This window comes from Arachis ipaensis, chromosome B10 (genome assembly GCF_059453495.1).
Source record: "Arachis ipaensis isolate K30076 ecotype BB chromosome B10, ASM5945349v1, whole genome shotgun sequence".
NCBI classification, from domain to species: Eukaryota; Viridiplantae; Streptophyta; class Magnoliopsida; order Fabales; family Fabaceae; genus Arachis; species Arachis ipaensis.
Window position 1 is genome coordinate 87,704,343 of NC_142435.1, and position 22,114 is coordinate 87,726,456.

Consider the following 22,114-nt stretch of genomic DNA (forward strand, 5'->3'; position numbering starts at 1 on the left):
TATGAAAAAGGAGAAAGAGAAGTATAGGAGTGAGCAATGAACGAAGCGTAAACTCTTTATTCGAAAAGAAAAAGTTGCTTATGTGACTATGAAGTCCTCCGAAGAGGAATTCGATTTCGAAACTGAAGTCGATTTGGCTGAACTTAAGAAAGGCCTTCCTTATATTTGTTCATTACTCAAAAATCTTCCTAGTAATGAGAAGTCGAATGATTCAAAACTAAAAAGTGGAAAGAAATATAGTTTTGATATTTCAAAATCTGATCAGATTTTTGATGTGTTGCTTAAAGATAAACAGTTAATTCTACCTGAGGGTAAAACATTACTTTCGGTGAAAAATTTGAAAGGAAAGCCTTTTTGTAAATTTCACCAAGCAACAAGTCATTCGACTAATAGTTACGTTCGTTTCAGGGACTTAATTCAGGAAGCAATTATGGAAGGACGGTTGAAATTTGATGATGGCAAGAAGGAAAGAAAGGTTGATACTGATCCCTTCAAAGCAGATGCAAGCTTTGTGGAACCATGTTTTGGGGTTAACATGGTTGGCATGTCCTATGATTTTGATGTGGCTCTTGATGATTTTGAGTCACAGGTTAGGTCTGTGTATCCCCGAGCAAGAGACGGTTTCTTGGATTTTCTAGTTCAGCAAAGGATCAAAGACCGGGACGTATCTCTGTGTCGACGGTGTAATGCCGTCTTTGATGCCGAGGCAGCAGAAATTTTTGAGAAGGAGAGAATGAAGAAAGAATTGGCTCACAAAGAAGAGTAGGCGCGCCAGAGACAACCTATCCGGCATTTTGAGGGTCAAAGTTCTAAGACCCCTCAATAGAGCACTGCTACACCTTTAAGCCGATCTCAAGCTATACGTGTTCAGTGGATTCGAAACTGTCAGGAGTTTTAGAAAAGAGATCATCTGTATCGGCGTAATCCACAATTGGGACATCGGGGGCCTCCTCGAAATCAGTACCCTTATTATCGTGGTCAGGCCAGAGGGTATCCGAGAGGAAGAGGAGGCAGGAGAAATTCCAATCAGCAAAAGATGCCTCAGATGGAAGTGAGCAAGGGGGTAACTCCCTTTGTGCATTCTCGAATTGTCTTCCCTTCTGATGGAGAGACTTGCTCGAAAAGAATTCCTTCTCCCATGAAGATGAAAAAGGGTAAAGCAATAGCCGAATCTTCTGGGGTTAATAAGAATAAAGAAGTTGATGTCGATGAAGAGTATTTTGATGAAGGGGATGATGATATGGTGGGAACGATCTCAATCATTCCAACTGAATATCTGGGGGAGTATGAAGGTGACCTCAATGAAGATTATGATTCGGAGGATGAAGAGGTCTTTTCCTTCATCCGAATTGAAGATGAGTCGGGGTACTTCTTGCGGCCTACTGAAAAACAAATGTCTCATCTCCACCCACTCCATATAACAACTACTTTGAGTGGGATAAAGGTAAACAAAGTCTTGATCGATGGTGGTGCAGCGATAAGTCTTTTGCCTGAAAGGATGTTAATCAAGGTGGGTAAGCATCCTAATGATTTAGTCCCTACAAGTATTGTTGTGATAGATTTTAGTGGGACTTCGACTCTGGCTAGAGGGCTGGTTACTCTGACTGTGAAGGTTGGCTCGTCTGAACGCAACACTGTGTTTGTGGTGGTTCCATCGAGAGCAAGCTATAATGCTTTGCTGGGGCGGGATTGGATTCATGGTGTAGGTGCAGTCCCTTCTACTATGCATCAGAGTGTTCTTCTATAGACAAAAGATGGTAAACCTGAAGTCATCAAGGCAGATTTGAACCTTTATGTCGAACAACTGCACGTTGATTTCAGCATGTACAATTCTAAATTGAAACCTCTGAATGTTGATCGGACACTAAATTCTTATAATTGTGAAGGTTGCTACCTGTCCTCTGAAGGCCTCTCAATAAAGTTGCGTTACCCAGAGTTGGGATTTGAACCAACCGGTTGGGACTGTCTGTCTTGAAGATCTCTTGAAGGCAGAACTATGGACCAAATTGAGGGAGTTTCTGATTACTTGGTAACTTTAAGTAATTATTTAAATAATTCTCATCTTGTAGAAAATAAAGATGGTTTTTCTGATGAAGTTGAATCACATAGGGTTATTAGTTATTCTGATAATTATTGTATTAGCTCAATTTCTTCAGTCGAGTCTTGTTCAGATATTTTAAATGTATGTAATGAAAGTAGTACTTCGAGTACAATGGCTGAGTTGATAGCAGAAGCGCATTGTGTTGAGAATCGAAGTAATATTAATGAAATAAGTAATTCAGTATGTTCTATTTCTCATGATATTATTGATTTCACTTTTGATTGCATCTATGATTTAGAACCATTAGGTTTTGAGAAATATTTGGTAAAAGATTATGATCATTATAAAGGGTTTGAATCTCAAGATCCTTTAGAGGAAGTAAATTTGGGGACTCTTGAGGATGTTCGAATTACATATATATGTAAAGATCTTGTTGACCCTTTTTGAACTGAACTTTTTAATCTTTTACATGAGTTTAAAGACTGTTTTGCTTGGGATTATCATGAGATGCCTGGTCTCGATCGTTCATTTGTGGAACATCGATTAGCATTAAAACCAAATGCTAGACCTGTGAAGCAAACTCCAAGACATTTTGCTCCAAAGATAAACGAGAAACTTAAAGAAAAATAGAACGTTTGATTAAAGTGAAGTTTATTCGAACTGCACGATATGTTGAGTGGGTTTCGAACATAGTCCCAGTGATGAAGAAGAACGGAAATTTAAGAGTATGCATCAATTTTCGAGATTTGAATAATAGTACTTAAAAAGATGAATACTTTATGCCGATTGCAGATATGTTAATCGATTCTGCAGCATGAAATGAAATTTTTATTTTTATGGACAGTTATTCAGGATATAATTAGATCTTTATTACAGAGGATGATGTGTCCAAAACTACTTTTTCGTTGTCCTAGGACGTTAGGTACTTATGAGTGGGTGGTTATGCCCTTTGGCGTGAAAAATGCTGGTGCAACGTATCAGCGGGCAATGAATGCCATTTTCCTTGAGTTTATTGGAAAATTTATGGAAGTTTATATTGATGATGTCATGGTCAAATCGATTTCGGTGAGTCAACATATCGACCACTTGAGAAAAGCGTTTATTACCATGAGAAAGAAGGGATTAAAAATGAATCCTTTAAAATGTGCTTTTGGTGTATCGGCTGAAAATTCTTTGGGCTTTGTAGTTCATAAAAAAGGAATTGCAATTGATAAAAATAAAGCAGATGCAATATTGGCATTATCCGCACCCAAATCGAAGAAAAAAGTACAGTCTTTCTTGGGCAAGGTAAATTACCTTCGAAGATTTATTTCAAATCTTTCGGATCGAACTCGGGTGTTTGCCCCTTTGGTAAAATTAAAGAACGATTCACAGTTCGAATGGACAAAGGAGCATCAATTAGCGTTCGATTCGATTAAGACTTATTTGTCTAAGGCTCCAATTATGGCAAATGTTTATCCACATGAGCCTCTGAAATTATATATTGCAGCATCTGAAAGCATCATTGGGTGTATGTTAGCCCAAGATGATGAAAACGGGCATGAATGGGCTGTTTATTACCTAAGTCAAGTTCTAACGGATATCAAAACAAGGTATTCCCCGATAGAGAAATTGTGTTTGTCTTTGTATCATGCTTGTATGAAATTAAAGTGTTATATGGTGGCTAAATCAGTAAAAGTTATTGCGCAAACTGACTTAATCAAATATATGTTAAGCTTCCCAATGTTACGTGGGCAATTGGGAAAGTGGATGCTAGCAATAACAGAGTTTGATCTACAATATGTCCCAGCCAAGGCTGTAAAAGGATAGGTCATTACAGATTTTCTTGTGGATAATTCGAAAGATCTGAATGACCAGGGGGCAAATGTAATCGAAGTAAAAATCGGTTATAGAAAGTTATATTTTGATGGGTCAAAACATAAAGATGGCGCAAGAGTTGGAATTTTAATTGTTTCACCAGAGGAAATTCTGTCAAAATTTTTATTCGAAATAAAATATCTTTGTTCGAATAATGAGGAAGAGTACGAAGCTTTGATTTTGGGCCTTGCAATCTTAATTGATAAGGGAGTTTCAGAAGTTCAGATATTAGGGGATTCCCTGTTGGTTTTGAAGCAGTTATTGAAAGAATTTAAATGTAATAATGAGAGGTTACAGAAGTATTTGACAACTGCTTGGGAGTTGTTAACTTCTTTTCAAAAAGTTTCTTTGGTTCACATTCCAAGGATTCAAAATAAAATGGCTAATGAATTAGCCCAAATTGCTTCGAAGTATAAACTTGGCCTAGGAACTCTTAAGAAATTGGCCAGTATTCATCAGATTTTAGTACCTGCAAGTGAAAGGGAAGTTTTGTGCATCGATGAATGGGAAGATATTGCTTAGAGGAAGCCTATTGCTCAGTATTTGAAAGATCCTAATATTCCAGTCGATAGAAAGATGAAATTGCGAGCAATGAACTTTGTTTTAATGGCTGATGAGTTGTATAAGAAAGATATCGATGGGAGTTTATTGAGATGTTTAGGTCAAAACCACCAAAATATTGCTTTGGGTAAAGTTCACAATGGGATATGCAGTGCCCATCAGGCTGGAAAGAAAATGAGATGGGTGTTATATCGCAATCATGTATACTTGCCATCCATGATAAAAGATTGCATCGATTATGCAAAAGCATGCCTAGAATGCCAGAAACATGGCTCGATTCAACAAATCCCAGCATCCGAATTACATTCGATAATAAAACCATGGCCATTTGGAGGTTGGGCTTTTGATTTAATTGGATTAATTCACCCTCCTTCATCAAAACAACACAAGATTATCTTGGTAGCAATTGATTATTTCACAAAATAGGTCGAAGCGATTCCCCTGATAGAAGTGAGTCAAAGTGAGATAAAAGATTTTATTGAGGAACATATTATTCATCAATTTGGAATTCCTCAAACATTAAGTACTGATCAAGGAGCAATATTTACTGGTCAGTGAATTAAAAATTTTGCAGCTTCAAGGAGCATCAATATGGTTACTTCGACTCCTTATTATGCGCAAGCTAATGGGCAAGTAGAAGCAGCAAATAAAATTTTGATAAGTTTGATCAAAAAGCATATCGGGAATAAGCCTCGAACGTGGCATGAAACTTTAAGCCAAATATTGTGGGCTTATTGAAACTCACCATGGGGTTTGACAGGCACTTCGCCATATAAGTTGGTGTATGGTCATGATGTAATGCTACCATTAGAAGTAAATCTAAATACTTTAAGAATATCGAAGCAGAATGATTTACCAATTGATGATTACTGGAATGCAATATTCGATGAATTGAATGAGTTGGACTTATAACCAGCTAATCAAAAACCTTCGATGTGCTCTTTATCAGTGCCACCACTTCCAGGTTTTGTCATAAACTTTTCGAAAATGGCATTGAGCCATAGTTAGAGGAGCCAAAAAGGGCCACCTGTGCTGATTATACTATTGTCTTGGAGGCATTGAACAAATTGGCCAAGTTCTTCGAAAATGTGCCCTAAGAGAAGCTTGGCCAGGTTAAGAACTTTCCTTTCGTGAAGCAGAGCAGCCAAGGGAAGAAAGAGCTTGTACATCTGGACGCTTCGAGAACAGAAAATGATTACATTCAGCCAGTAGAACAAGAAGGCTACATGTTCATTATTTGTAACATCAGTGCCTTCTACACCCATATTGTGAGCAATGAAATCACTGTAAGAATTGGTTAAGGTAACGTTGTATTGGCGCTCAGGCTGCATGTTAGGAGTACTATCTGGAGAATTTATTGGGAGCCCTGTGATGGTAGCTACGTCCAAAAGGGACATTCCAATCATTCCACAAGGGAGGTGAAAGTTGTTAGTTGTTCGGTTCCAAAAACAAGTTACAGCCCCAATCATCCAAGGGAGTGTTATAAGTTAGAAATGGGAGAGCCTTAGCAGTTCTTGTTTTCCTAAAGCCCCCAGTCAGCGTTTTTCGTGGGTTCAAGGCATTGGTACCAGGCTGTGAATTTGAATCCACGAGGATTAATCTTGGGATTATTTTTGAAGGGTTTTTGATCAATGAAATGGGAGATGTTGAAAGCTTGGTTAATCAACAGATCTTCTCCTTCGGCACTAGGGAAGAAAGAAAGTTTCTTGTGTGCCCTCTCTAGGGATTCAATCGGTCCGAGGAAACAATGGGTATTTGTGCCTATTGTGAAGGGGATTAAGATTCTAGTATCATTAGCTTGCAGTCGAGGGTTGTCAATGACTTCATCATTGACTTGATTTAATATGCGAAGGGCTAGTGGAGCCGGCGGTGCTACCGCAGGACTTTTTCCTTTGTCTTGAACAGTGTCATAAGAAGAGGAAGCGGCCATTGTAAAATAAAGGAAAGAAAATGAAAGGTTAGAGATTTTGTAATATAAAAGGGATGCAGGGAACAATGAGTTCAGGAAAAGTTTGAATAAGGGTGAGATTGGTGAATTTAAAGTGTTACTGTAGCCGTTACTATAGAAAGAATGCGAAAAGGGATAACTTCGCGTGAAAGTTGAAGTGAAAGGAAGAAGAAGCGTGGGTCTCGGAAAACGTGTCGAGTGGGTCAGTATTAATGGGAAGTTAAATTATAGTTATTACTGATTTAAAATTGAAGTTTGAACTTGGATCAAGTGTTTTATCTTCCAACAAAGTTATCAAAGACAAACACATTAATCCAAGGAGCAATTTATTGATCGAAAAAATATTTTCGATGAAGGTAAATTGTTAAAATCGGTAAAGCGGTCAAAAACATAAGCAATTTTTGAAAAGACACACGCGCAAGCATTAGATGGAGATTCTCGACACAGATTCGATTTTAAGACATTTCGATAAGTCCAGCAAGTCAAATCGAACAAGGTACTCGAGTCAGGTAATCGAGATAAGTTATTTGAATAAAGTGATTCAAGTAATTGTGGAAGTGGAGAAGTCAGTGGCTTCTATCACACGAGAAAATCATGGGAAACGTTTAAGCAGGAACGGTTACCAAGGAGAAGGCATTTCAAAGTTGTAAATTTGTAATTAATTGTAATTAATTTTCAGTTACCAAAAGTAGATTATAAATATTAGGAAGTCTTAGGGGATTAGGGTTGAAACTTCGTTTCAGAAATACACTCAAGCACACTCACATCCTCAGAGAATTCCTGAGTCTGCATTCGAGTTCAATTTTTGTAGGGTTCCTTCCATGTTTTTAATCTTCCATTTACATTTTCTATAGACTTTATTTTTTCAAGTAAAATTATCCTTCAATCAACCTTTAATTTCCATGTTCAATTTACATTTCAGTACTTTTACTTTTCATGCTAAAGCCCTTTGACTCAGTTGAAGGCATTTTATTACTTTGTTTAATTTCAACGCAATTTCTCCAATTCCAGTTAACATTTTCTTTTCGAAAACTTTATTTTTTCATCTTTTATCTTGAATTACAGATTTTAGTTTGTCTTTATTCCCAAATCCCATCTAATCGAAGACATTTTAATGCACTTTTAGAAAATTGATACATGCAAAGAGGAGTAGGTTTCGCTCCCAGACCACTAGATATCGAACACCATCAATTTGTTAAAAATTGAGAAAACAAAAATAACTTCTACTTTTTAAAATCTTTTTGAACTTTTTCTCAGAGAACTCATTCAAACAAGCGGTTACCATATATAGACTGCCACCTATGTAAAACTTAAAAAGATACATACGTACATGAAAGAAGGATTATTAGGGTTATATTACACACAAAATTATATATAAGTGTCACTATCTAATAATTTAATGAAAATTTTTGGGAGAGACGTGATATTGGAACCATCATTACCGAAGGATTTAAGATTTAATTCTTGGTATCCCTTTTTTGAATAAAAATATAAATAAATTTTAGCATAAATAAAGATATGGATTCATGCATCGTTCACATCTTTAAACTTTTATATATAAGTTTATTTTGAAGTCTAATAATACAAAATATTTTTAACAATCATTCAATCAAATTTATTTTTTATGATTATTTATATAATTAACATAAAAAAGTTATTTTTTCTAACAGCCTTTGTATAATTTGATGTCCGTATAATATTGGTAGTATATATATAATATCCCCAATAGCTTAATGTTTTAGAGGAATGAGTTCATGAATGACAGGTTGGTTGGTTTAGACTTGCAAAAGTCGATACCGTCGTCGCTGCACTATTAATTATAAATCATTATCATATCGATAATGCTTGCTAATTCACTTGACATTATAAGATTCCTCCAAAAGGATACAGCAACTGGTAACTAATTCGAGAAGAATATACTAATATTTCTTCCTAAGAAAACATGTGCTTTAGTGCAATCTTCGAAAAATACATACACGGCATTTCCAAACCTAAAAAGCAAAATCAAATCACCGGTGGCCTACTAAGGAGAGTGGATTTGTTAAGTGGTCATTATCTTTTACTTTATCTTTCACTATAATAGATGCGTTTATATGTAAGTCTCACTCTTGGATAATTATCCATCTAGAGTTAAAAACTCATGGACCTTAATTTTCCAATTCTACTACTCATCATAGTGCTAATTTTGGGTTCTGATTTTATATATATTCTGAAATTATTTTTATTTAGTTTCATCACCCCGGTCCATATTGAAATGTTCTTAAAATAATATTCTTAAGTCTAACCAGACACTCTGTTGTTTTGTGTTTTTATTATATATAATTACGTGCAGCTTTCCACCTTATTCGTACATCTTGTTTGTCCTAATTAGCTAAATTTTTAAGATCCATATCATTTTACAAAATAAAGAAAGAGGGGTTTTGTTTGGTTGCATTCTATTAGGAAACTAATATTACAGAAACCATTCAGCCAATATTTTAGTAGATTATCAAATATTTTAGTTTTTGTTGAGTTTTAGATTTTAGATTTTTTAAATCAAATTTTAAATATTCTAATTTTTAAGAATTTTAATTTTTTTTTTTATGTTAAATGTTAGGTGTATAATATTGGTACTTACAAATTTTGCTCTATTTTATGAGTCTTTTTAATTGAGTTTTTTTTTTTTTTTGAAAAAAAAATCAAGATTATTGATGACGAAAGAACCAGGTGCTTATTGCCACATACAGTTGACAACACTTGAATCAACACGAATAACTCTCCGCGTACGGTATATTGAATCAAACACGAATATCCACCACTCACATAAAAACAGTGTTTTGTTTAGTAGTGCGGATGATGAATTCATGATGATGACGCAGTGGCAGACATGATAAATATTCTGTTACATGATCATAAAGCAAGAACTGGAACTATTTTTATTCCCTATTAATTTTTTTCCCTCAAAGAAGAATTAATAATACTAATGGATTTTGACGAATGTATGCTAATGAAGTTGTAATTAATTAACTTTTTCAAACAAAGTGGAAGTACACAATGCGTACCCTACTAATGCTGACGAGGTGGAATCACAGTTTCCATCCTATGCATAAATAACAAGAATAAAAATAGAGTTTTGCTAGGGAGTCAATTAGGATTCAACTAATTTCTGCCAACTTTTTAATAAATTAGATTTTGAAATCTGTCATAACAAAGGTAAGTTGATAAATATAGATGTTTCTTTTGTTAAGGATTATGATGTTTCTTTTTCATATTAAATAGATGTTTTTGAATGTATTTTTCGAATTTTTTGTATTACAGATGTGGAAAGAGAAGGTGTTTATAGTTTTTAATTAGGTTTACTTAATCAGTTTTTGATTATTTAAATTTTGAATTTAAAAAATTTAAAATTAATTATTAATAATTATAATTGATTGAGTTATGTAATTCTTGGCTAGTTACACACGGTTACCTATACTTTTCCATAAAAATAATAATAAGAGGGCTGCTACACATACAAGTCTTTTTTGTTTATATATAAGGTAGCGTTTGGTAGAGAGACAGAGACAGAAAGATTGAGACTGAGAGACAGAGACTAAGAGATAGAAATTGAAATAAATTTTAGTATTCTATTTAGTGTAAAATGGGAGATAGAAGTTAAAACAAGAATGAAACTCTAATTTAATTTGCACAAAGGATAAAATTAGAATTAATTAATTGAAATGAGGGTATTTTAGGTATAAAATGTTATTAAAATTTTAGTTTCCATCTCTAAAAATTTTAGTCTCCTGTGTCCCCATCACTTTTTGGAGGTATGAAATACTGAAATTTTAGAGACAGAGACAGAATTTTTAATACCAGTTTCTGAACTAAGAAACATGATACTGAGTCTCAGTCTTTCAGTCTCTGTCTCAGTACCTGATAAACCCATATTTCATGAGTTATTTTGTGCTTAGTTTGAGTGATTTATTCAATCCTTCACCCACTTATTCATATTAATTGCATGGTTTTACTTTACCTTCCTTATTATGTGATGTATGTGAAAAACATGTTTCCTAAGCTTTAATACTAATTATTTTAATTACCTTTATTTCCATTCGATGCCCTGATTAGTGTGTTGAGTAGTTTCAGATTTTCTAAGGCAGAATGACTTAAAGGATGGGAAAGGAAACATACAAAAATGGAAGGAAAACACAAAACAGAGCTTCTGAAGAAACTGGCATCCACGCGATCGCATGGACGACGCGATCGCGTGCCAAGCGTGAATTAGCAGCGACGCGGCCGCATGACTGACGCGACCGCGCACCTTAAGCAGAACGCACATGACGCGGTCGCATGACTGACGTGACTGCGTGGCAAGGAAATGCTCCGAATGACGCGACCGCGTGACCCACGCGGACGCGTGACAGAGGCCACGCACCAGAAATTGCAGAAAACGCTCATAGCGAATTCTGAAGCCCTTTTTGGCCCAAATCCAAGTCCAGAAGGCATAGACCAGAGGTTACAAAGTGGGGGAACGCATCCATTCAAGGAGAGCTCGCCAATTTTCACTTTCCATGATTTAGATTTAGTTTGAGAGATGTTCTCTCCTCTCTCTCTTAGGATTAGGATTAGGATTTAGGACTTCTCTTAGTTTGTAAGAGTGACTCTCGATCCAGGTTTAATATTTACTTTAATACTTTTATTCGTATCTATAAATGTTGCCAACTTGACTTATGAATCCTTCCCATGTTATGATTTGAATACATGATTATTTGAGGTATTTCAGTTATTGATTGATTTCTCCTTAATTTGTGTTACCATTGTTTCCAATCTGAAGATATTCTATTCCAACAATTTACTTTTTCTCTTTTTGGTCTTGGTTAAGAAATCAGTAACTCAACATTATTAAACTCAGCATAATTGATAATCGTTATCTTGCTAATTGAACTGAACTTCAATAATCCCAACTTTTTCTTAGGAAATAAATAGGATTCGAAGGTCAAACTAATTAGTCCCTTGACTTTCCTTTACTTTAGTAAAGGTTAACTAAGTGGAATTTAGATTCAACTTTCGTTATTGTTGAGAGAGATAACCATGTTGGACCTCTAATTTCTCTTACCTTGCCAAAAGATTACTTTACAGTATTTATTTATTTTAATTGCCATTCAAATTATTTGTCATATCTACTCTTCACTCTCAACCCCGATTTTACAACCTCCATAACCAATAATAAGAACATACTTCCTTGCAGTTCCTTGAGAAGACGACTTGAGGTTTAAATACTCGGTTATCAATTTTTTAGGGGTTTGTTACTTGTGACAACCAAAACGTTTGTACAAAGGGATTTTTGTCGGTTTAGAGACTATATCTACAACGCGACTGTTTTTATGAACTTCTTTACTGGCAAAAATCCTAACGTCAGTACCTCAAAACAAACGCTACCTAAGTTCATGCAAGTTGGGCCAAACTCAACAAAAACAATTCTCAATTTAGATTGCGTATAAATACGCGCTTCCCTAAGTCTTGAATAGCACAAACGGTTCTTCTCCCTCAATCAAAACCGTACCCCTCAAAATTCAAACAAGGATCAAAATCTCTCAAAAATCTCTCAAAATCGTCGCGAAAAATGAAGGAAGTTACAAAGCCTAATTCGAAAAGAATTATGAGAAAATGAAATAAGAACATGAAGAAGAAGAAGTAGCAGAAGATGAAGAGAAGGAAGAGGAAGAGTTTTGAATTATGTAGAACTTATCAGCACACATACACCGAAAATTCTTAAACAATACACTTAAATATCTTTGTGTTACATCAAAATTTGCTGTAAATACAGAAAAACGTTTCCGCTAATGCTGCATTTTTTTTCTTCTTCTTCTTTTCCTTATTTCTTTCTTTCTTTCAGTTGAATGAAAAGAAGTTCATGATCTTCCAAGTAATTTTGTAGCATTATGTGTTTCTTCTTCTTCTTTGTTTGATTTTTTTGTTTTAATTATTGTTACGAAAGTAAAACAAGAAGAAACTTGAGAAGGTAAAACAAAAAAGAAAATATGTATAAGAAAAAAAGAAGAAGATGCTGCTGATGATGAAAAAAATGAAGAAGCAGCAGAAGATGAGGAGGATGAAGAGGAAGAGTTTTGAATTATGCTGAATTTATCGGTACAAAAATACCGAAAATCTTAAATAGTACACTTAAATATCCTGCAAATATAGAAAAATATTTCCTCTAATACTGCATTTTTTTCTTCTTTTTTTCTTATTTCTTTCTTTCTTTTAGCTGAATGAATATAAGTTTATCCTCTTCCAAGTAATTTCGTAACATTATGTGTTTCTTCTTCTACTTTGTTTGATTTTTTTACTTTTATTCTTATTAAGAGAGTATAACAAAGAAGAAACTTGGGAAGATAAAACAAGAAAAAAAGACGAATAAGAAAAAAATAAGAAGAAGAAGATGATGATGATGATGAAAAAGAAGAAGAAGAAGTAGCAGAAGATGTGGAGGAGGGAGAAGAAGAGTTTTGAATTATGTAGAACTTATCAGCACACATACACTAAAAAATCTTAAACAATACACTTAAATATCTTCTTATTATACCAAAATTTGCTGCAAATACATGCAAAACTCTTACATTACATTCAATTTAAACCATTAACGATAAATAACAATTTTCACAAACAAAAACAACATTATTCACCTACAGAATCATAAACTACTAATGAAAATATTAACTAGAATTGAACCACACATCAGCCACTTGATTGAATTCAAAACAATAATCAACTTTGTTCTGGTTCAATTGACAATCTGAACTTGAATTATTCATTATTTTCAACGAAATAATTGTTCAAAACTGATTTTAGAGTTTAATTTTGAAAACGTAGAGAACGAACGAAGAGAAACGAGAGAATGCAAAGATGGAAGAGAACGTTGATCAAAAACGTTGAAAAAATTCGAAAATAGAAACAAAATCCTTTCGAAAAAGGCAGTTATATATTTGCGCGATGATTGAAAAATTTGTTAGATAGTGGCGCGTGTGGTGAATTAGGTTAAAGAGACTTGTATAGACTTGTATGGAATAATTACTTGTATGTAGAAAATATTTGTAATAGTAATTAGATTTAGATTTGCACCATATATGAAAATTTAATGTTCTGAAAGGAAAATATAAAAATTTAAAATTTTATAATTAGTTATGAAACAATCTTTATAGCTCTTAAAACTAATATAATCAATTTATAAAAAATATATATAGATTATTTTATTTATAATATAAAATATATAAAAATAGAGTAATATTTTAATAAATAGAATTAATATCAAATAAATAATACCTAATCGATCAATTTTGCAAGTACTGCAATGATCTAATTTCACATTACTTGATTGTTCGTTTAGCATAATTAATAATTCCATTCCAATGATTATTGTCCTTTGGTGATAAACTTGTGATTTTTATATATACGTATGTTTATAAAAAAAATTTATACCTTTAAATTACCATTGTGAAAAGATTATTTAGTTATAGCGATAATAATGTGAATTTTTTATTTGTCAAACATTTCACTTGTCAAAATTAAAGAAATTACAAATGGTCCAATAATTAACGCGGGCACATGGAGAAGTAGAAATAAGACGGCACTACGAGGGCACAAGAACAACCAAAATGGAGATTAGAACTGCAACAGGCCAGGGATGCTAACAACCAAAGGATTCAACCGTTTTAACCGTAATTTAATCAAAATAATCAAATTATGTAATGAAATAATATATAAATTATAAATAAATAGATAAAATATAAATATATTTTAATATAAATCTTAAAATATATGTTTTAGATTCGATCTCCGAATCCTTCTTCGAAACGGTCACTGAACTCAGCAATTCTAAGATTGGCCATCCTCACGACCCAAAGACGGATCAATAACTTCCGATATCCAAAACGGATCAATAACTTCCAATATCATGACTCAACATTAAAATTCAAATCCATCCCTTATCTTAGCTAAACAAAGATAAGATAAAATAACTACCAAAAACTATATAAGGGGGAGCCAGAGGCCCCTCAGGTACTTAATCGTTCCACACACCTTAAATCTCTCATATCTATTCTAACTTGAGTGTCAGAGTGTCTTTGTAGGTACCACCTCCTGCCGCTCCAAAAAGACGATCCAACAATTGCGTCAACTTGCAAGTCCCCGATCCACCTCACAACCCGTACAATAGACTTCTAGTACATTGTTGCCCCCGGAGCATGAGAGCATGCTTGCTTGGTCTCCATGCTGAGTTGTTGGAGAGCCCGGTTCTCTGTAGTCCGGAAGACTGTGAGGGGCCTGAAAAGGACGTGGCGTCATCCTGCCCAATTGGTGGGATGTTGGTGAGTTCCGCTTTTCACGAGTTGGAAAGTCATTAGCTTAGACCTTAACGTCGTTTTTATTGACGAATTTGGTTTTCTATTATTGGGATGCCATGAGCGGCCTGGAAAGGGCGTGACCTCATCTTGTACCGATTGGTGGGATGTTGGTGAGTTTGGCTTTCCGCGAGTTGGAAGACCGTCAGCTCATGCTTGTTTTGTGTGGCCTTTCTGAGCCATTATTGTGAACTTTTCTTAGGCTTCTTGGTGGGCCGATTTCCATACTTTGCTTATTTAGCTTATTTGGATATTTGTTTTGTTGGCCTCGGAGGTGATCGGTTTCTGGGGGTAGCCGTTTAACTTATTTGGATATCCGATTTGTTGGCTTCGCCGGTGATCGATCTCTAGGTCACCATTTTTTATTTGGATATCGGTTTTGTTCGCCTCGGAGTGATCGACCCCCGGGTAGCCGTTTACTTAATTGGATGTCCGTTTTGTTATTTGGATATCCGTTTCGTTGGACTCAAGATGATCGATCCCTAGGTAGCCGTTTACTTATTTTGATATCTGTTTTGTTATTTGGATATTCATTTCGTTGGCCTTGGGATTATCGATCCCCAGGTAGCCGTTTACTTATGTGGTTATCCATTTTGTTATTTGGATATCTGATTCATTGGCCTCAGAGTGATCGATCCCGGGTAGCCGTTTACTTATTTGGATATCTATTTTGTTATTTGGATGTTTTGTTGGCCTAGGGGTGATCGATCCCTGGGTAGCCGTTTATTTATTTGGATACTCGTTTTGTTATTTAGATATTCATTTTGTTGGCATCCGGGTTATCGATCTCCAGATAGCCATTTACTTATTTGGATATCCGTTTCGTTGGCCTCGGGGTGCTCGATCCCCGGGTAGCCATTCACTTATTTGGATATTCGTTTTGTTATTTGGATATCCGTTTCGTTGGCCTCGGGTTCATCGATCCCTGGGTAGTCGTTTACTTATCTGGATATCCGTTTTGTTTGCCTTGGGGTGATCGATCCCCGGGTCACCATTTTTTGTTATTTGGATATCTATTTTTTGGCCTCGGGGTGATCAATTTTCGGGTAGTCGTTTACTTATTTGGATATCCATTTTGATATTTGGATATCTATTTTGTTGGCCTTGGGGTGATGTATCCCTGGGGTAGCCACATTTAGTTCGTGCCCTTAGATGGGAGACGAATCCACATTTCATGATATTTATTTGCTCTATATGGGTAGATTTAATCAAATTTTTTTGCATTTATCTATTGAAATATCATTGTTTCATGATTTTTTCCTAAATTGGGCTTGAAAGTAAAAACAAACTTTTTAGACCATATAATTGCTAAATTTTATTGACTTTAATTTCATTTGATGCCTTGATGTGTTTGCTAAGTGATTTCAGGTTTCTAAGGCAAGTATAGGTTGAAGAAGTGAGAAATGAGCATGCAAAAGAAAAGAAACCATGAAGAAATGGAGTTTAGAAGTTTCAACATCCGTGTGTACACACAGTGATGTATGCGTACGCACAAGTGTGAGCTCATGGCGATGCGTACGTGTTCCAGGGGTTACCTGAAACTGGAGGTCGATCTCGGATGAGATCTTCTGTACTGGTCGGAGATGGCGTGTCCGGCTGGCTGGTGGCAGCCAGAGCTGTTGTGTCCGACTTGTTGGACTTGCTGCACTGCTGATCCTTGGTCACTAGAGGGTGGGGGGTACCTGCAAGAGACTCTGATGCTTAAGTTAGCACAGGTATTAAGCAAGTTTTTTGTAGAATCAGAGTATGAGTTATACCTGGGTGCTCCAGTGTATTTATAATGGTTGTAGAGTGACCTTTCTAGATAAGATAAGTTAGTTATGTTATCTTTGGGTGAGGTCAGCTTATCTTCAACGGAATTGCCCTTATCTCTATAGGCTTGGACTGCCTTTGGATCTAGGTCGTATTCCTTGAATTGGGCCCATTTTTTGGGCTTTCCTGTCGATTTGGCCGAGCTCTTTTGGAAAGAGGTCGGATAGTCTGACCTGAAGAGGTCGGTCGCTTTGTCGTCGATCATCCCGGGTCGGATAGCTCGACCCAGGGTATGATCAGTGCCCCTGCTCGAGCTCGGTCTTTCTTTTGGAGGTCGAGTCTTGGTTTTAGGACTTCGATCCTTCTCGGGTGAAACCGAACTCGAGCATTTTGTCGACTTCCTCTTTTGTAGAACCTTTTTGAATGTAGAACGTTTTCCTCTAAAAGCGCACGCTTTTGTATTAGCGCCTTGTTATGGGGAACGTGCGAGGGTTTAATGCCCCAATTAATTTGGCATTAATTGCCCCGTTTCCCTTAACTTCTTTATTTTTGAACTTTACACTCAGGAAACGGTTTCTCTTCTTCACTCTTTCTTCGTAACTTCTCCCTTTACTCTCTCGCTTTCTGTTTCTGGCTTTGAGTCCATAGCTCCTTCCTACGATGCTTGCTTTGTTGCTGTTTTCGTGGAAGAGGGGTGATTCTGGATTTTGCCTTCCGTTTTTCTGCTTTCTTTTGCAGCTTTTCTCCCATTTTCCACGTTTGGTTCTTCTTCCTTCCTTCCTTTACGCCATTTATTTTGAGAAAGTTTTGATTTTGGCTGGAGAAAGTTTGGATCTTTCTATCTTTGCTTATGCCTGATCGTGGTGTGTTCTGTAGTTTCTTTGCCTCTTTGCATGATTTTTCGCTTTTCCTGTTGGTTGCTGTTTTTAGGGCTTCTGCCTATTGTTAGTGCTTTTGGTTTCGAAGCTTTGAGTGATAATTTTGTTTGATCCTAAAAAAGGAAGTATCTTTAACGCTTTCTACTTGTCGTGCTTTGATGTTTGGGGATGCATGCTTGTTCTTTACTGATAGACTGTAGGAAAATAGTGGTTTTGATGACTTTCTGTGCTTTTTGCATTTTGTCTTTCTCCTATGAAAATGCTCGCTGTTTGAGGTCTTCTATTCTTGTTTGAGAGATGCTGGAATGTAAGTGGTAGTTTTTTCCTGAAACGGTGCTTTGTTACTGCCTCCAAAGGATGCCCCAGGACTTTGGTTTGAGTCTTGGGGTTTTCCTTTCCTTTTTGTTCTTCTGTATCATATTAGTCGAGTTGTTTCACCCTTTGTCCAAGATGCTTTTTAGTAATCCATTCTTCTTTTCTTATTGTAGGATTAGTTGGTCTCATGTCTTCTCGCAATAACATTGTAGAGATGTCTTCCCAGGTTCTTGAGGGCATGGCCGATTGGGTGGACTCAATGGTTCTTATGTGTGTCTCTTTGGTTGATTCCGAGTTTTGTGCCTAGCTTAGGCAGTTTCATAGGGTCTGTAGTTGATGCCAGGGAATTTTGGCCAGTTTCACTGACCTTTTCTTTACTGTTTTTAGGGTAGCTTCATGCATTTCCTTAGAAAATAAGCTAGTTTGGGGGTAGATATTCATTTACATCTTGATTCAAGCATACATTGTGCACTTTACATGATTTCATGAGGATTTTGTATGAATTTAATGACAAATTGGATGTTGCATTTCCCATGACTTGGACTAGAACTTTGATGCACTTTATTGCTTGATTTCATAACAATGGAAGCAAAGAAGAACCACATTAGTAGCTACGTTAGTTACACTAACGTTAACACTAACGTGGAATGGGAGTAAGTTGCAAAGTTAATGAGAAAAGTCATTGCCAATAACGCTCTCGAAGCCATCATTGCCCACGTTAAGAGTCACGTTAACTAAGCTAACGTGAACTCTAATGTGGAAGAAAGGAAATGGAGCCAACGTTAGTGACACTTAACATTATCACTAACGTTGGACCAAGCTCATAAGTGGCCACGTTAGTTGCCACGTTAACTTAGTTAACGTGGCCTCTAACGTTAAGAAGAAAAGGGGGACGCCAATGTTAGTGTTATTCAACATTCTCACTAACGTTAGCCAAGTCCAAGAAGCCACGTTAACTCCCACGTTAACCTAGTTAACGTGGAAGCTAGCGTGAAGAAACTAGGTGGTCGACAACATTAGTGACACCAAACATTGTCACTAACGTTGGGATGAACACACACTATCCCCAAGAGGCAACGTTAACTCCCACGTTAACCTAGTTAACGTGGAAGTTAACGTGAAGAAGAAAGATTGTCGACAACGTTAGTGACACCAAACATTGACACTAACGTTGGAAGGAGCCAACACAAGCCACAATGAGCCACGTTAACTTCCACGTTAACTTAGTTAACGTGGAAGCTAACGTGAGGAGAGGGATGATGAGCCAACGTTAGTGACATTCAACTTTGTCACTAATGTTGGAGATGGCTAGCACAGCCACGTTAGAAGCCACGTTAACCTAGTTAACGTGGACTCAAACGTGGGAGCTAAGGGGCACATTGGAACGTTAGTGACAATGTTAAGTGTCACTAACGTTCTCGAAGGTTGTCAAGCCTACGTTAAAAGAGCCACGTTAACTAAGTTAACATGGACTCTAACGTAGGGAATGGGGAGGCTTCTCAACGTTATTGGGAAAGTTGAGTCCCAATAACGTGCGCGATGGACAAAGAGGCAACGTTAGTGGCAACGTTTGTGCCACTAACGTTGAGGTTAACGTGGCTCTTACTTGGGTGAGGAACGTTAGTGAAAAAGTTGAATGTCACTAAAGTTCTCGAACCCATATTTTCACTGAACGTTAACACCACTAACGTCCTGAGCTAAAGTCTCTGCCCACTTCACACTTTCTCTCTGCAAGTAAAGCCAAGCCCAATGAAGAAGATAACTGCTTCAAACTCAAGATCCAAAGGCCCAGACCCAAGACTTGAAGAACCAACTAGAAGAGTAGAAGAGTAGTATATATAGGAGTAGCTTTGAATTATTTAGGGAATTGGAAAATTATAGGGAGCCTCTTGGCATAGAACTACTCTCTGTATTTTACTTTCTCTGCACTTCTAGTTTCATCATGTATTCTCCATCTTTGTTTTCATTTTCCAGAGCTATGAACAACTAAACCCCTTTCATTGGGTTAGGGAGCTCTGTTGTAATTTGATGGATCAATACTAGTTTTCATTATTCTTCTTCTATATTTTCTCTTGATTTTACTTGAAAGCTTTTGATCTTCATCCAATTGGATAGTTATCTTGGAAAAGAAGCTATTCATACTTGGATCTCTTCTGAACCTTGAAAGAGGAATGAAGAGATCATGCTAGAAATGCTTTCTCATGCTGGACCAAATTGGGTTTGGATGGATATGTGACTATAATCCTCTCACCACTTGATTTGGGAAATGCATGTGGTATAATCAATGACCATACTTCATCTCTTCTCATAAGCAATTGACCAAGGAATTGGCTATTGATCAAGATTTGAGAGATTGAATTACAAGAAATTGTAATTCAATCACTTAAGATTGCCAAGGAGATCAATGAGTGCATTGATTGAGGAAGAGTTGAAAATGAAATTGATCCGGAGATTGCAACATCTCCTAAGCCCAATGAACTTCCCATTTCTGATCTTACACATTCTCTTTAATTTCTGTCATTTACTTTTATGAGCAATTCCCCCATTCCCATTTAAGATTCTGCAATTTACTTTCCGTCATTTACATGCAGCTTTTTATTTCTAGCATTTACTTTTCTGTTATTTACTTTCCCGCCATTTAATTTTCTGCAATTCTCAACTCAAATTCTGATTCGCTCAACTAGAACATTCCTCTAATTAAAGTTGCTTGATCAATCAATCCCTGTGGGATTCGACCTCACTCTATTGTGAGTTTTTACTTGACGACAAATTCGGTACACTTACCGAAGGAAATTTGTTATGAGACAAGTTTTCCATGCATCAAGTTTATGGCGCCGTTGCCGGGGATTGATTGTGCATCAACAATGATTAAATTGGAAGATAACTAGATTGAGCATTTTTGTTTTGTTTGATCTAATTTTCTGTTTGAGTAGTGTACTTTTTGTTTTAGTTAATTTCTTCCCTTCCCCCTACTTTTTCTTTGTTATTTACAATTCATTTCACTAACCCACTAACTGTTTGATATATTGCATCACTCACACTAACAATAATTCTGACAGATATACTTTCTGCACCTATTCTCTTTGCTTGTACTTGTTGGTTGTATGACAGGGAGAAGAAGCGGGGCTTCAACTTCCTTTGATTCTGAACCTGAGAGAATCTTCCTTAGACTAAGGAGGGAGGCAAGAGAAAAACGTGTAGTTGGTGCTGAAGAAGAAGAGGAACACTTTGAGGAATACTTTAAACCAAACATGGAAGAAAACATGGAAAACCATCGTGAAGAAGAAGCTCACAACCATGGCGGAAGAGGACGAGCAAATCATGCTGGGGAGGATAGAAGAGTTTTAGGCTCTTACATCAATCCAAACCCAGGAAACTGTGGAAATAGCATTCAAAAGCCAACCATCCATGCCAACAATTTTGAACTAAAATCACAGCTCATCACCCTTGTTCAGAACAACTGTTTGTTCGGAGGAAGTGTCCAAGAAGACCCCAATCAACATCTAACCACCTTCCTGAGAGTATGTGACATAGTGAAGTCTAATGGTGTTCATCCTGACGCCTATAGACTGCTCTTATTTCCATTCTCACTCAAGGATAAGGCAGCCAAGTGGCTGGAGTCTTTCCCAAAGGAGAGCTTGACAACTTGGGAAGATGTGGTGAACAAATTCTTAGCAAGATTTTACCTTTCTCAACGAATCAATAGGCTGAGAGCTGAGGTCCAAACTTTCAGGCAATAAGATGGTGAGACTCTATATGAAGCATGGGAGAGGTTTAAAGACCTAACACGGAGGTGCCCACCAGATATGTTCAATGAATGGGTGCAGCTGCACATTTTCTATGAAGGGCTCTCTTATGAGTCAAAGAAGGCCATAGACCATTCATCCGGAGGATCTTTGAACAAGAAGAAGACCATTGAGGAGGCCATAGATGTCATTGAAACTGTAGCAGAGAATGACTACTTTTATGCTACCGAAAGAGGGAACACAAGAGGAGTAATGGAGCTAAATAATGTAGATGCTCTGCTGGCCCAAAACAAGCTCATTACCCAATAACTGGCTGACCTCACCAAGAAGATAGAGAGGAACCAAGTAGCAGCAATCACCACTTCATCAACAACCCAAGAAGGAGTGAATGAAGAAGCAGAGGGAAGTCAGGAGCAAGCCAACTACATTGGGAATTCACCTAGACAAAACCATGATCCATACTCCAAGACCTACAACCCTGGATGGAGGAATCACCCAAACTTTGGGTGGGAAAATCAACAAGACCAAAGCCTTGATCAAAGATGCCCAAATCCCAACAATGCAGCCCACCAACACTTCACATCTAGACCATATCAACACTTCCATAACAACACCTCTCCACATTCATATCAAGGCCAAAATAACCCTCCTAAGCC

At 36.6% G+C, this 22,114-nt stretch overlaps 1 non-coding gene across 1 annotated transcript; it reads right to left on the minus strand.

Moving 5' to 3' along the window:
* Positions 1-21,416: 21,416 nt before the first annotated feature.
* Positions 21,417-21,523, minus strand: LOC148580765 (small nucleolar RNA R71). Its single transcript, XR_015898551.1, has one exon. It is a non-coding gene; the product is annotated as a small nucleolar RNA R71 (small nucleolar RNA).
* Positions 21,524-22,114: the final 591 nt, after the last annotated feature.